At 40.7% G+C, this 15,090-nt stretch overlaps 1 protein-coding gene across 1 annotated transcript in view; it reads right to left on the bottom strand.

Annotated features, from left to right (window-relative positions):
• Window positions 1–14,882, bottom strand: part of SLC6A15 (solute carrier family 6 member 15) — a 53,432-nt gene extending 38,550 nt beyond the window's left edge. Inside the window, exon 1 of the mRNA XM_042470601.1 lies at window positions 14,752–14,882. The gene's annotated coding sequence lies outside the window, so the exon portion shown is untranslated. The remainder of the gene's footprint in view (window positions 1–14,751) is intronic.
• Window positions 14,883–15,090: the final 208 nt, after the last annotated feature.

The raw sequence follows: 15,090 nt of genomic DNA, 5'->3' as shown, positions 1-15,090 counted from the left end.
GTTTATTTTATACTATGAATTTTAAATTGTTATATTTTCATATTGTATTGGATCGTTTTAATCGGTTTATGTGTTTTAACTTAGGGGCTGTGCAGACTGACAGGAAAGTCCGGCATGGGGACAGAGTTGGGGCGTAGTGTCCTCACAATGCATGTCCAATTCCAGCCCCCAGGAAGCCCTGATGCTGCACACCGCTCCACTCTATAAAATGCAGCGCCAAAGGAGTATCATATAGCTGTGGCAACGCAGCTATGGTGCCCTTTCAAGGGTGCAAAAAGAAGCCGCTGTTTGCAGCTCCTTTTTGCACCCTTGAAAGGCCAGATTGGGGCTGCGGTGTGAGATTGCCATGGCCACAATCCACATAAAGGGGCTGTAGTTACAGCCCCTTTATGTGTTAAAATAGTTTTATGTGTCTTAAACTATGTAGTACTGTGCTTTGAGCCTTGAGGAGAGTTAGGTAAGAAATAAAATTGATGATGATGATGATGATGATGATGATGACGACGACGACGACGACGACGACACAAGACCTAACCTGATCTGGTTGTTTCAGATAACATATGTATATTGGTCATTTTTGAATATTTTGCTGAAATATGTTAAACTACTCTTCTTATTGTCATTTCTGTTCCTGGTACCAAACTCATTGTTAAATTTTCTGCCCAAGAATGCAGTACTTTGTTGTTTTGGCTTTGAGGGAAACTCATCGCCTCTAGAGAAAAGGAGGTTCAATGATTCCACACAGAAGAAGAGTCAACAGGTAGCACTCTGAACTGTTCACTTCATGTTCCACTGCTGGGACAGTTAAGATGGGCAGCAGGGAGTAGGAGTCCCCTACTGTCAACCTCCATGAGAACAATCAATCTGACACTCATTTTTATTGATTATTTTGGAGTGAATTTTGATGGCAACTTTATCTTTCATTTTGCACGGCCCAGTGAGAGGGAACCAAACAACAGACATAAGTGCAGATGGCCTCATCACAGTTTCTCTGTGCAAGACAAAGCTGCTCCTGTTTCACAAATGTCATACATTTTCAAAACACACAGAAAGCCTACTAAAATGAAAAGGTAGAAGCTCTTGATTTCTGCTTATTTGAAGCTTAGGGCAAGTCTCCTATGAGGATCGCAATTGCCTGACAGATTGAGGGGTGACTGAGAACATACAGGGTGCCACATATTTTGCAGAACGACAAATACTACATGGAATATCTGGAAAAGCTCATGGAAGTCAAAGAACTGGTTGATACTGAGCTTCAAGCTGTTTTTGCCCTAGTGAAATTGCTAAGGATATTTCCTTGCCCACTACTGTGGGCCCCACTGAATATATATGCATGTTACTATAATAAAGATAATACAGTTAGCCCTTCTTATACACAGATTTTTTATTCATAGATTCAAGCAGCCACAGTTTGAAAATGTTCAGAAAAAGTATAAATTTCAAATATGAAACCTTGATTTTCCATTTTTTATAAGGGGCACCATTTTGCTATGTCATTATATTTAATGGGACGAGCACACACAGATTTTGTTATGCATGGGGGATCTTGGAACCAAACCCCAGTGTATAACAAGGGGTCCACTGTATTCTTTTTCTATGCTTGTTGAATTGTTTCCTGGTTTCTTGTTGAGAGACAAAAGAAATGTGGGTATGGGAGTAATAGGTGGCAGTTGCAACACACAGATCTAGAGACTTGGTGCCGATTACAGCCTATTAAGTAAAAGTAAAGGAGATTGTCTATACTTTAGTCCAGCTCCTCATTCTCCCACTGATAATATCGCCATACCTCTGGGGTAGGACAGTGTATTAGAACGCTTTCTATTTCTTCTTTATTCTGCTTCACATGTTCTGGCTGTGAGCCATGGTAGTGCAGTGGTTAAATGCCAGTACTGCAGCCACTCACTCTAAACTATAAGGTTGTGAGTTCATTACCAACAAAAGGGCTCAAGTTCGACTCAGGCTTGCATCCTTGCAAGGTTGCTAAAATGAGTATTCAGATTGTTGGGGGCAATTAGCTTATAGTTGTAAACCGCTTAGACACTGTTAGTTCAGAATGAAGTGGTATATAAATGAAGCTGTTTGTGTTTATATTATGGGGAATATTGTGTTTGGCCAGCCTTACTAATAGATGTCTTCAGGAGTATCTGATATTCAACAGCAAAGGAGACCATTTCCTCATAAAGTTGACATAGGAGAATCTATGGCCATGGATTTTGTAGCTCCTGCACTGTTCATAGTGTATAGAGACCTGCAAATGGAGACGGTACAGAAGGTACAGAAGACCTGCTGATGGAGAAGGTACAGAAGTGTGGTCGAAAACACACTACAAAAATAACGCAGTTCGGGACTGCTTTGATGCAGTGCTAGGGAATCCTGGGAAATGTACTTTGTTGTGACACTAGAGCTCTCTAATAGAAAAGCCTAAATGTCTCACAAAACTACAGTTCTCAGTATTCCCTAGTATTGAACCAGGGCAGTTAAAGGGATCTCAAACTGGATCATTTTTGCAGTGTGTTTTGGACCCATGAAACACGGGCCTAATTCTTACTATTAATCCCTACGAGAGTAAAACCACTGAATCAATAATACCTTAGTAAGTCAACACTTATTTGACTTTTTAAAGCTGTATCTGTTTTAAATTTATAAGCTGTCTTGAGTTCCAGACTGGGACAAAGTCAAAATGTAGTTGGCAATGCTGAAAGTAACAACACCACATAAGTAATTTCCATTGCTGTTATAGATCTACACCAGTTAGTATTCACAATAGAATTTGTGTCACGCTCTTCTTCTCTTTCCTCCATGGATTACCTATACATCATGTTTTGTATTTGTAGCTTTAGCATGCTTGTGCTTGATGGTACATTTTTAGTTTTAGCTTCTTGAACCAAAGTACTTGCATGGATTCTGATATAAAGTCTTATTCACCTGCTTTTCATATTTTAGTCCTCCAGGGCTTTTAAGTCCTGGGGAGCAGAGCTGTATGAACTGCTGTTTTGCAAAGTGTCCCACCACAAAGCCCTCATTTGTGCTCTAGTCATAGAAGAAGAAATCCATTCCACATATATTGGTATATAAGATCAGTGCTTCTTGAGTGAGTCTTATATTGTCCTGGTAGTGTGCACAGAATGGCTGCAATGTTAATCTCAATCCGATTTCCAACACAGAATCTACCACAATTCAAAAAAGGATATTGACAAGCCAAAACACATCAAAAGAAAGGAAACCAAGATGGTCAAAGGTCTGGAAACCAAGCTTATGTGGAACAGTTTAGGGAATTGGGCATGCTTAGCTTGAACAAGAGAATGTTGATAGGTGACATGATAGCCATCTTTAAATATCTGAAGGGATATCATAGAAAAGATGGAACAAGCTTATTTTATGCTGCTCCAGAGACCAGAACACAAACCAATGGATTCAAATTACAAGAAAACAGGTTTCATGTAAACATCCGGGAAAACCTTTTCACTGTAAGAACTGTTTCACAGGGGAATAGACTGATTCAAAGGGTGGGGAAATCTGCTCCTTTGGAGGTCTTTAAACAGAAGTTGGATGGTCATCTCTCAGAAGTCATCTGTCCAGATGGTCATCACTCCAGAGTGCTTTGATTGTGTATTCCTTCATTGGACTGGCTGGCCTTTCTGGTCTCTTCCAACTCTATGATTCTATGGCTCCGCTGGGAATTAAATCTTGAGCATTCATTTGGGCGATAGAGCACAGAGTTCCAATGTAACTGAATAGGATTCCCCTGTCAAATACGCCCCTTACAATAGTGGAGTCCAGAGAGCATAACTGCTATTGGGGTATAGTCTCCCATCCGTGCAAAGACAATGCTATGCCAGGTAATGTAACCAAACATTGTTTTCGGCTAATTTGAGTGGATTTAGAAGCAATCCTTTCCTCTCTGTTAGGGAAGCAACTTGTTATTCATTTATTCATTCATGGAATTTCAAACATTCAGTTTTCTTAATGATACTCACCACCTGCAATTCTAAAGTCATTCTAAATTTGGGCTAGTCTACAATTTTAATTACCTGATGCACAGAATGGTATAGACTTTTTCTTCGTTGTATTATGATTTCCACTTGTAATACTATTTACAATCTGCTATGAAAATTTAGTACATTTGGATCATACTGTCTCCAGGGCTACACTCCAAAACAAATTGTCCCCCAACCTGTTACAAACAGATGAAAAGTCAAACTGCATGCAATCTGAACTTTCACTACTGAAATATGCCAACTGATCCAGATCAAACAGTACTTTTGTTATATATGTTGCTTACTCCAACTCCTACACTGATTTACTTTGAAGTAAAATATTTTTTTAAATGAAAAAAAAAAAGATAGAGCAGTGCAATTTACATCAAAGTTGTGCTTTTATTATTTTGGATTGAAATCATCAATCCATTTACTATGATAGTTTTTTGTGGGTTTTTCGGGTTATGTGGCCATGTTCTAGAAGGGTTTTCTTCCTGACGTTTCGCCAGCATCTGTGGCTGGCATCTTCAGAGAATGCTTGCCTGGAAAAGACACCAGCCACAGATGCTGGCAAAACATCAGGAAGAAAACTCTTCTAGAACATGGCCACATAACCTGAAAACCCCACAAAAAAATATGGATGCCAGCCATGAAAGACTTCAACTCCACGTTTAGTATGAGTTTCATGGAAACCTTTGCTCAAAGCCTAAATATATTTGGCTAGATTTAGCATGTTTGAACGGTGTGTAGTTTTGGTTCAGTTTACCTATATACCTTTTATGGATGGGTAAGACAATACTTCTTAAGAACAGTCATCAGGAAAAGACCAATTACAACTTCAAAACTACTAAATCTATTTTCATTTATCCTTGTTCTAGTCTAGACGTTCATTCTTCATAGTATTAATTGTTTGTGTTGTATTATTTACTAATCACTTTGTATACTAGTAATGATTATGCACATCATTAGGGCTATATCTACACAGCAGAAATAATCCAGTTTGATACCACTATATACCAACATGGGTCAGTGCTATGGAATTCTGGGAACTGCAGTTTTCTGAGGCATTTAGCCTTTTCTATGAAAGAACTCTGGTACCAAAACAAACTACAAATCTCGGAATACCATAGCATTGAGCCATGGGAGTTAGTGGTGTCAAACCGAATTATTTCTGCAGCGCAGATGCAGACTCAGACTTCAATCACACGTATGGATAGTCAAAATGTGATCACTGAAAGAAACACAGATCAATAAAAATAGACAGGCAGGCAGGGAGGGAGGGAGTCTCACAGATTTTCTGGGAAACACAAACATTTTGAGAGGAGGAATAAAACAACAACCTCAAACAATTAAATGAAAGGAAATGAGCATTCTCAGTGTTTAAGGGGAAAAGAAAAAAAAGGGGGGGGGAGGAGAGATCATAGTGGAAAACAATATAGTTGAAAGTCTCATCTATTTTACCGATTAATAAATCTTGTTATTACAGTATTTAATGTTATGTAGCAGTATATCTGTATACATGCAAAAGTTATGTGAAAAAATCTGGCCATGTATGTTTTTGTGAACATAATACATGTGTTCAAGAAACACTTGAACAGCCTTCAAGAAACTTATCTAAACTGACTGATAGTTATTTAACTAATTCCCAAGCCCTCACAACTGAAAACTAACATCTGACTAAAGATTAAGGTGTACTGATGAATCTGAATTGGATGTGAATTCAATCTTCTAATTATTTGATTTTCTGTGTATAGGGCAGCAGATATACACTTCATCAGAAAGTTTCCTTTGTTCTCCATTTATAGCACTAGTTTATTACAATGTTACAAAATCTAATTAAGTATGTAACACTTTTGATGGGTAAAAAGTTCAGTTATATTGTAATGTCAATTGATTAAATTATTACTAGATTGTCATTACCAGTGTACCACCCATGTTTCTGTTGAGAGCCATCTAAATTATCTTATACATATATAAATTCCTAGTAGCATTCATAAATTTTAATAACCAGTTTTTTTAAAAAAAAATTACATCAGATACTCTTCTACTTTAAAGGAGATTAAAATGGAAAATGAAGTAAGTGAAGACTAAATATTCTACATAAATAAACCAGAAATGGTTTGGTCATATGAGAGACCTCCAGGGAGTTAACTGCAAGAGCTCTCATTATTTCTTTAAAAACATTTCTGCAATAATCCACAATAGAAAATTAAACATATGCAAACTTTTTAATCAGAGAAACAAAATCTTCCAGGGTACATGTGCACATGTACACATACACATGCACACCCACGTTTTACAAAGGACTATTCATCCTCTGATCTGCTCTGATACTGTAGCACCACTGAGACTGAGACTACAAAAGCTTATGCTGCAACTGTCTTTCTCTCAATTAGTCACAAAGGTCCTACAATATTCCTTTGCATGCTGATCCAGGCTAATACAGCTATGTCTTTAAAATCTTCCATCTTCTACCTTAGAAAGTCCAATGTTTGCTTATATGAAAGAACTTGTCTCATTGTAAGTTTAAGTGAAGGACTTTCCACTAGAGTTTGGAAATGTTTTGGACTACAGCTTCTACAGTCACCCACATTCTAGAATGTATAGCCTATGGCCATGCTAACTGTGGTAATCTGAGATATGCAGTCCCCAAAAGTCCACTTTTCTTAGTTCTCCTTTGCTTAGCCTAATATAGATTCAGTTCCAAACATCCAAAGGCAATGGGTGAGGTAGGTTGTGGCTTCATTCCTTCCTAATTGTTACAATTGTATCTTGGATGGTGACAGTGGAACACACTAGATCTATCCATGACCCTTCCCTCCAAGGCAGAAGTGGACAAAGTGCAGGCTAAAAACTGCACATAAAGCTTAAAGTTCCAAAGCCTTGAAATCCCCTAAAGTCCCCCACAAAGCCCAGAACTCAAAAAGTATTAAAATAGCATTATGCAATTTACCTTTTAAAAATTTCATAGCAGTGAGCCCAGGGAGTCCAGACAGCTCAAAACTACTATAAAATGCTTCTGTTTTGCTCTCCATCCCCAGGCTCCTGCCACATACCCCAAAGAGCAAAAGAAGGAAGGAAGGAAGGAATTAAGAGAAAAAGAAAAACATCTGAAAAACAGCCAAAATAAAATTCAGAAATGACATTACATCACGTCCAGTCATGTTGCTTGTAGTGGTGCAGACTGCATAGGGGCTTCGGAGGTAAAATTTTGCCCTTGTCCAATTGCCTGTCACTACTCTAAATCTGCATCTACACTGCAAGATTAATGCAGTTTGACACTGCTTTAACTGCCAGGGCTCACTGCTATGAAATTCTGGGATTTGTGGCTTTGTGAGAGATTTAGCCTTTTCTGTCAGAGAACTTTGATGCCACAACAAACTACAAATCCCAGAATTTCACAGGATGGCGCCATGACAGTTAAAGTGGTGTCAAACTGCATTAATTCTGCAATGTGGCAGCAGCTTGTGTCATCTGGGACTAGGGTATAAAACTCTAATCAGCTAGAAGCAGCTCCAGCTGTTTACAGAACGTGGACAGTATTTGTCAGGGATGAAAGAGCAGTCATGCTCATTCAATATCCATTTTTCTATTTTGGGGACAGAACAGGATTCCTCATTTCAGCATTCATTTGTTGAAGAACAATTGGACACTAAAAATAAGATACTAATGTAACTGGTTTTTTCCTGCTTCCTCAGACACCTGTACCTGAGAATTTAGTACCAGACTTTTCCATTCTCCATTCCATATAACTTTCCTAAAATCATCTGCCAAAACTGCTTCATACTTAGGAAGGATTGTGACAGAGTATGTGACCTGATCACATCTATGTGTGACAAGGTCAGAGCCACATGTACATCCACAGCCAGTGCAAGAAAGCAGCACAAATGAAAGTAAAAGAAGAGCTGGATTTTTGCCGTTTGGAGACAAACTCTGTACAGAAGCCACTTTGCCAAGTGTGTCATATCACTTAGATCAAATAAACAAAGGAGAGAAAGAAATAAAATATTCTTCTGTGGTAGAACATCACTGAAAGAAAAAAGTAGGCTTCTAAGATTTATCCTTCTTCTTAAGTGCCCTCATATAGGTAAGTAGGTTGGTAGGTCATTGACACACTGTAAAATAAAAGTAAGAGCTGTAGTAATAGTAAAAGTAGTTACAAAACTGCTTTTGGAACAGGGTCAGAGGATGCAATGGAATCACAGAATCTTAAGTGTTGAAAAGGGTTAGGAACACACAATTATAGCACTCTAAGTGATCTTGCATTTCTTTTAGTCTTGCTGGATAACCTCTGACTGACCTGGACTGGATTAACTACTGGACAGCTCTTGCCTTATCCTCTGGTGACTCCTGGGTCACTCACTGACTGCAGCATAGGACAGTATCCATTGAAGACTGAAGTTGCATAGATCCTCATAGGTACCTTGAGAGTAGTTAGACAGTCCCCAAACTTGGTGTCACAGAGATGGAGGTTAGGGAGAGCCTTCACTCTTAGTTATAGCAGAAGAACTGATGAAATAGCTGGCTCTGATGACAGCAGCTTATAAGTTGTTGCAATTGGTGGGTTAAACTTCCTGATGGTCAGAGCTGTTGACAGTGGAATATGCTGCCTCAGAGTGTGGTGGAGTCTCTTTCTTTGGGGTTTTTAAAAAAAGGATGGATGTCCATCTGTCAAGAGTGCTTTGATTATGTATTCCTGCATGGCGGCGGTTGGACTGGATAGCCCATAGGGTCTCTTCTATATCGTTCTGTGATTCAGTGAAAAGATAAATCTCGCAATTTGGTCAGAGTGGTGAGCTTGCCTGAGAGAAATCCTCACCGCTGGTGACATTGGCAGGATTGCCCAAGTGTAAAGCCCACTGTTGTTGGGATAAAGGTTGGAAAACACCCACATTTGGTGAACACACTAGTGAGATAAAGGCCACTTATTGGCCAATTGAGAGCAGCATAGGGTAGCAGAGGAACATTCAGCTATGTTCCTACAGCTGGATAAACAGCATTGACAGATGCCCTGGCAACTCCACTCTAGGTGTTCTTGCCAACAACTAAAGTCAGTATAGCCAATGGCCAAGGATGATGGGAGTTAAAGCCTTATACATCTGGAGCATCCCAGAACTTATCAGTTTCTTTGTAACCAGGAAGAGAGCAGCTTGGTAGCCAACATCTATGCAGAGTGTAAAGCACTTCCATGCCTACGTTTTAGAATCTAGAACAGTGTTTCTCAACCTTTGATCCTTCAGATGTTTGAAACTTAGCTTGCAGAATTCCTGAATATTCACCACATTGGCTGGGACCTCTGGGAATTGATGTCCAAAACATCTGGAAGACTAAAGGCTGCGAACCACTGATCGAGAGGTTTACCTCTGGCAAAGATACTTGAAACCTGAGAGTATATGATAATCAATGAATTTGAAGAGGACAGGAGTATGGACAGGTGATACTGTCTATGAAAAAGCAGTTCTGTATATTAGATATAACAGAGTTCTGAGTGTTCTGGTCCTGAGGCAGACCCCCTTGGGTCCTATTGACTTCACAGGTCTTCCTCTATTTATTTTACGCATGATTTAGTGAACGTGTTCTAAGAAAATTAACATTACAGACTAATATTATCTTGTAGAGCTTCCCTATTCCAGTCACTACTTGTGCTGATTTGTATCATGAAATGTCAACCTTCCTAGTATTTTTACTTTTAGGGAATGAGGACATAGGGGAAATCTGGCACAAAAAGTGTTGCCTCTGTGTGAAGGAAGTTAGATATAATCTGCAAAAGGAAACATGGAATTCCTTGAGCAGCTCAATGGTATGTATACTTGCTGGTTCATCTGCGATTTTGCCTCCTAGAATAAAATCATTTAGAGTTATTTCCTAACTGTTCAGCCCAAATTCAGACTCAAAAGAATCTGGGTGTGTACAAAAATCATTCCAGGTATTCCACATAATTGCAGCGCCTAACCACTATTATGTGAATTGCAGATAATTACAAGGGAACAGAAAACTGACTGGATTTTGAAGGGCCACACTTAATAATCAGTAATCAGGTTTCCTTTTGTCATTCAGACTATTGATACAATGAAGCTGATGGACAAATTTGCATAGGTATGCATCAGAAGGTATATATGATGGTGACAGTCAAGTTCTGATGCAATTTGATGCTATTTTTGCAGAATATAGCTGACTTCTGCCTTTTCACATAGAAGCAAACTGGCTGGTTAAGATTTCTTATCATTACAGGGAAATGGGAGGGGGAAAACCCAAGCAAATCTGAGTGCCCAGTCATAGCAGAAGAACTGATGAAATAGCTGGCTCAGATGACAGCAGCTTTCGAATTTAAACACCCTAGAGGAGGAGGAAAATTCAAATTGCCTACTGACTTTCAGTCTCCTTTGCCATATACCCTTCCCTTGCACTTAGCAAGGCTAAACACTGCTTCCAACACTTTTTGTGTCCAGCATGCTATGACCTTGAAGGCAACAGTAAGAAATAAAATTCTATCTTCTGAAGAAAACAGAAACTGAATTTATTTGCATCTTCTCACTTTTAATATCCCTTCTGTGCATAAAATGGAATATTACATTCAAGTCTCAGGGCCTTTCCCTCCACATCCCTCATGAAAGTCTAGGAACCTATGAAAATGATGAAGGATCTGACAGGAAAAGCTGAAGATGGAGGGAAGGGAAGACATTATCCCCCTCCTTGCTTGAATGAAATAAAAACAATGCAATCCCATGCACTCCCAAATATGTTCCAGTGTTCAGTACAGTATTAAACATCCTTGCTAGGAATATGTCCAGCTCAGGACAATGAGATTTACTTCTGAGTAGACATGCACTACATTCTTAAACTCCTAATGCATACATCTTCTGCATTGTTAAGAAAATGGGGGGAAAGGACAATGCCTGATGGAGTCTCCTATGTATCTGTACACTATATAATTGCATTTTATCATATGTGTGTGTGTGTGTGTGTGTGTGTACATATAAAGTGTGTGTGTGTGTGTGTGTGTATTAATTTTATTTATGCTGTATTTTACTGTGTTTGTAATTTTATGCTGTAATCCCACCTGGATCCGTAGGGAGAGATGGGAAATACAAATAAACCATATTATTATTTTATTATATATGTGTGTGTGTATATGCATATATATATATATACACACACACATATATATATATATATAAAGTGGGCCCTAGATATCTGCTGAGGGGCTTGATTCCAGGACCTACTGTACCAAAATCTATGGATGCTCAAGTCCCATTACGTACAACAATGTAGTAAAATCATGTCCCTTACAAAAAATGGCAAAATCAAGGCTTCCTCTTTGAATATATATATATATATATTCAAAGAGGAAGCCTTGATTTGATTTATATATATTTGTGTGTGTGTGTGCGTGCATTCTGAATATTTTCAATCCGTGGATGCAGAGAGCCGGCTGTATTTTATACCCACACAATCCACACACATACACTTATTTTGGATGAATACCTACTAGATCCTGAAAGAGAAGTTTCCTTAACAAACAAAGCATATTAGCAAATAAATGCTGCCTCTTTTAGGACATGGAATTCCTTCCAGACAAAGGGAAGGTAAGCCAGGTTTGTTTGGCTTGAAACAGCCCCATGCAAGGAATCACCTCCACCAGGGGAAAGGGACTGGGGAGGAAGGGTCTGCCTCCAGGAGGATTCTCTAATAAAAGCAATGGTCTTCCCTTTATTATTTGGCAATAAGGGAAGGGAGAGGTCTCTAAGCCAGGAAGGGAGGGGGCAGGGAGCCCCCAGACGCCAAGCTCAGCTCCTCATTTGCATACCCACCCAAACATTGTGTCGTCACAACGGGTGGGAGGCTCGCGCCGGACCACGCCCAGCAACTGGATCCCTTCCAACTTGGGCTGCATCCACACTGCAGAAATAATCCGGTTTGACCACGCTTTAAATGCTGTGGCTCAATGCTGTGGAATTGTGGGAGTGGTAGTTTGGACTTGCCCCTGAAGAAGTAAGCTCAAGTCTAGGAAAGCTCATGCCACTAGTTTCTTACTTTCAGCGGGGTGTATCACAAGAAGATCCCTTTGCATCTAGGAAAAGAGTTTGTGTAGTATCCAGGATGCCATCTCTCATCTATTGATCTATTCCAAGAGTATCTATCCCAGGAGTATCTACTGAACAGAGATCAGTTTGGTCTTTTCACAAGCCTCACAGACACCCAAAGATATGTGTGTGTGTGTGAATTCCACCCAAAAAGGAGAAGCAACAAGAACAAGCACAATGCAGGTCTGTGTGGGGAAGAAAAGGGAAAGAAACTTGGATTGTGTTATAGGTTCCAACTAGAGTAGACCTACTGACTTGATGGGATTTACCTATGTGTTCACTTACCATAAGGGAACCTATTTTGGGGTAGGCATGTTGGCCATATAACCAAAGGACAGTAATAACACCCCCAATCCACAAACCAAGGATGCCTTTCTTTGGCTGACCAAAAGGCCCCCAAATACATGATACAAGCATCATGCATTTGGGGCATTTTGGTCAGCTGAAGATAGGCATCCCTGGTTTGTGGATTGGGGGTGTTATTATTGTCCTTTGGTTTCTAAAGGTTTGCTCGAGTTGCAGCTAACCAACAGGATTCAGGCCTGGGTCTGCTGAAATGCCAGGCTTCCATCTGATGCAATGCAAGGAACCTAAAATGCCTGCCCATGTGTTCTGATGTAAAATGCCGGATTTCTTCCTCTTCTTGTACATGAGAGCACATGCTATGACAATAATAATACTAACTACTAATACTAATACAGGAGCAGCAGGAGTTCAGCTATTCTGAAGAAGATCCCAAGGGACTCTAGATGCTGAGGAAGAGATCTTACTTTCTTGGAAAACACTGGATTAACATGATCCCACTGGACCCACTGGCTGGACTGCACAGAACATCTCAGACTGGATCGCCCCCAAATCCTACTAACCTACATGTTTCTATTGGGGGGCCTGCTCCTGTTTACGTCTCTCCCTCCTTGACCTATGCCTGCCTCCATCCTGCTGTGTCAGGGGATCAGGGTGACTAGGTGTCCTCCTTTCCCTGGACCTGTCCTCCATCTCAGCCTTCTGTCCTCAGGAGGAAATTCAAAATGTCTCCCCTTGGGAGCAGGGCTAAGAAGCAGGCATTTCTGTTTCTGGGAGTATTTTAAGCTTTTATTTGGGACTGTCCTCCCTTATTTTTTTCTGGAATGTCCTCCATTTTGAGGGGGTGCCCTGTCCTTCTTTGTGGTGAAATCAGGCCACCCTGATCAGGGTAACTTCCACCATGGGAAGGATGCTCTCTGCATCCTCTCTGGCCTCAGGCGGCCCAGTTCTGTGGGCCACGGCCCTGTGCTGCCCTCATGATGATGAGGAGGAGGATGAAGATGATGAGGATGATCCAGCATCCCTCACCCTGAAGCCCCCATATCTTCTCCTTCTTCTTCTTCATCATCATCATCACCAAGGCTTTTCTTCTTCCCCATCCCTCTGCCACTGAGAGAATAGTCCTATACCTCCCTGCCTTGGGTACCACCACCATCGGGCCTTGTTCCCAATGAAATGCCCAGAAGATGCTCCATCCGCTGGTCTATTCCAGCCATCCTCCTTTCCTTGGCTGGGAAAGAAACCCTCCTTGCCCACATTCCCACCACATTGGCCAAGGAAAGAATTTGTTTAAAAACCTCAATGTCAGAGTGGAGTGGAGAATAGTCTCCTGGGGGAGATGGGGGGAGAATGGCTTCCCATTCCCCACACCTTGGCTGTGTCACACCAGGGGTGGGCACAATCCATGTGCCACCCTAATAATAATAATAATAATAATATTTACTTTCATCTCACCTTTCTCCCAGCCACCCCATTAATAATATAATAATAATTACTCATATCCTGCCTTTCTCCCTGTCTCCCTAACAACAACAACAATAATAATAATAATAATAATAATAATAATAATAATAATAATGGCTATATCCCACCTTTCTCTCAACTACCCTATGAATAATAACAATCATAATAATAATTCCAGCTACCCTAATAATAATAATTTTATTTATTCTGCCTTTCTCCCAGCTACCCTATGAATAATAACAACAATAAATTCTATCCTGCCTTTCTCCCAGCCACCCTAGTAATAATAATAATAATAATAATAATTTCATTTATTATATCCTGCTTTTCTCCCAACTACAATATGAATAATAACAAGAATAATAATTTATATCCTGCCTTTCCTCCAGCCACCCTAATAATAACAATTTCATTTATTATATCCCACCTTTCTCCCCACCACCCTAATAATAATAATAATAATAACTTCTAGCCTGTCTTTCTCCCAGCCATCCTAATAATAAGAAGAATAATTTTATTTATTATATCCCTTTTTTCTTCCAGCTACTCTATGAATAATAACAAGAATAATAATGTCTATCCTGGCTTTCTTCCAGCCACCCTAATAATAATAATTTCATTTCTTATGCCCCACCTTTCTCCCAGCCACCCTAACAATAATAACAGTAACAATAACTTTGATCCTGCCTTTCTCCCAGCCACCCTAATAATAATAACAATAACAATAGTAGTAGTAATAACAACAATGTCTTCTATCTTGCCTTTCTCCCAGCCACTCTACTGAATCATGAGTAAGGATGCTGCTTGCCTTGCCTTGCAGCGGGGACCCTTGCCTTGGCCACCCACCCAGGGATGCCCTCTCTCCCTGGGTCCAGGGGCCCTTGCCTATGCCCCCACAAAGCCCAGCCCCGACCCGGGCTCACCTTCTGTCCAAGGGCGCCCAGCAGCGTGGCTTGGGCGTCTGTCTCGCTGTCTCTCTCTGTCTCTACCGCAGTGCTGGGCGCTGGGCGAGGGGCAGGAGCCAGCAAGACAGTGTGCGATGATGAGAAGGAGGATGGGGAGAGGCAGCAGCAGCAGAGGGACATGTGCTCGGTTCTTCCTACGCAGGGGCGGTTCAAGCAGGGAGGGAGGGAGGGAGGGAGGGAGAGACCGAGGAGCCGCCCCTCCCTTGACGCAGAGCAGCCTGCAAAAGGGGGGGCACTCCCATCATCTATCTCCCCCCCCCCCCCCCGCAAGAAAAGGAAGGAGAATGAGGGGCCCCC

This window comes from Sceloporus undulatus, chromosome 5 (genome assembly GCF_019175285.1).
Source record: "Sceloporus undulatus isolate JIND9_A2432 ecotype Alabama chromosome 5, SceUnd_v1.1, whole genome shotgun sequence".
In the NCBI taxonomy this organism is placed as follows: domain Eukaryota; kingdom Metazoa; phylum Chordata; class Lepidosauria; order Squamata; family Phrynosomatidae; genus Sceloporus; species Sceloporus undulatus.
The sequence above is the reverse complement of the archived record's forward strand: the minus strand, read 5'-3'. Positions and strand labels throughout refer to the sequence as shown.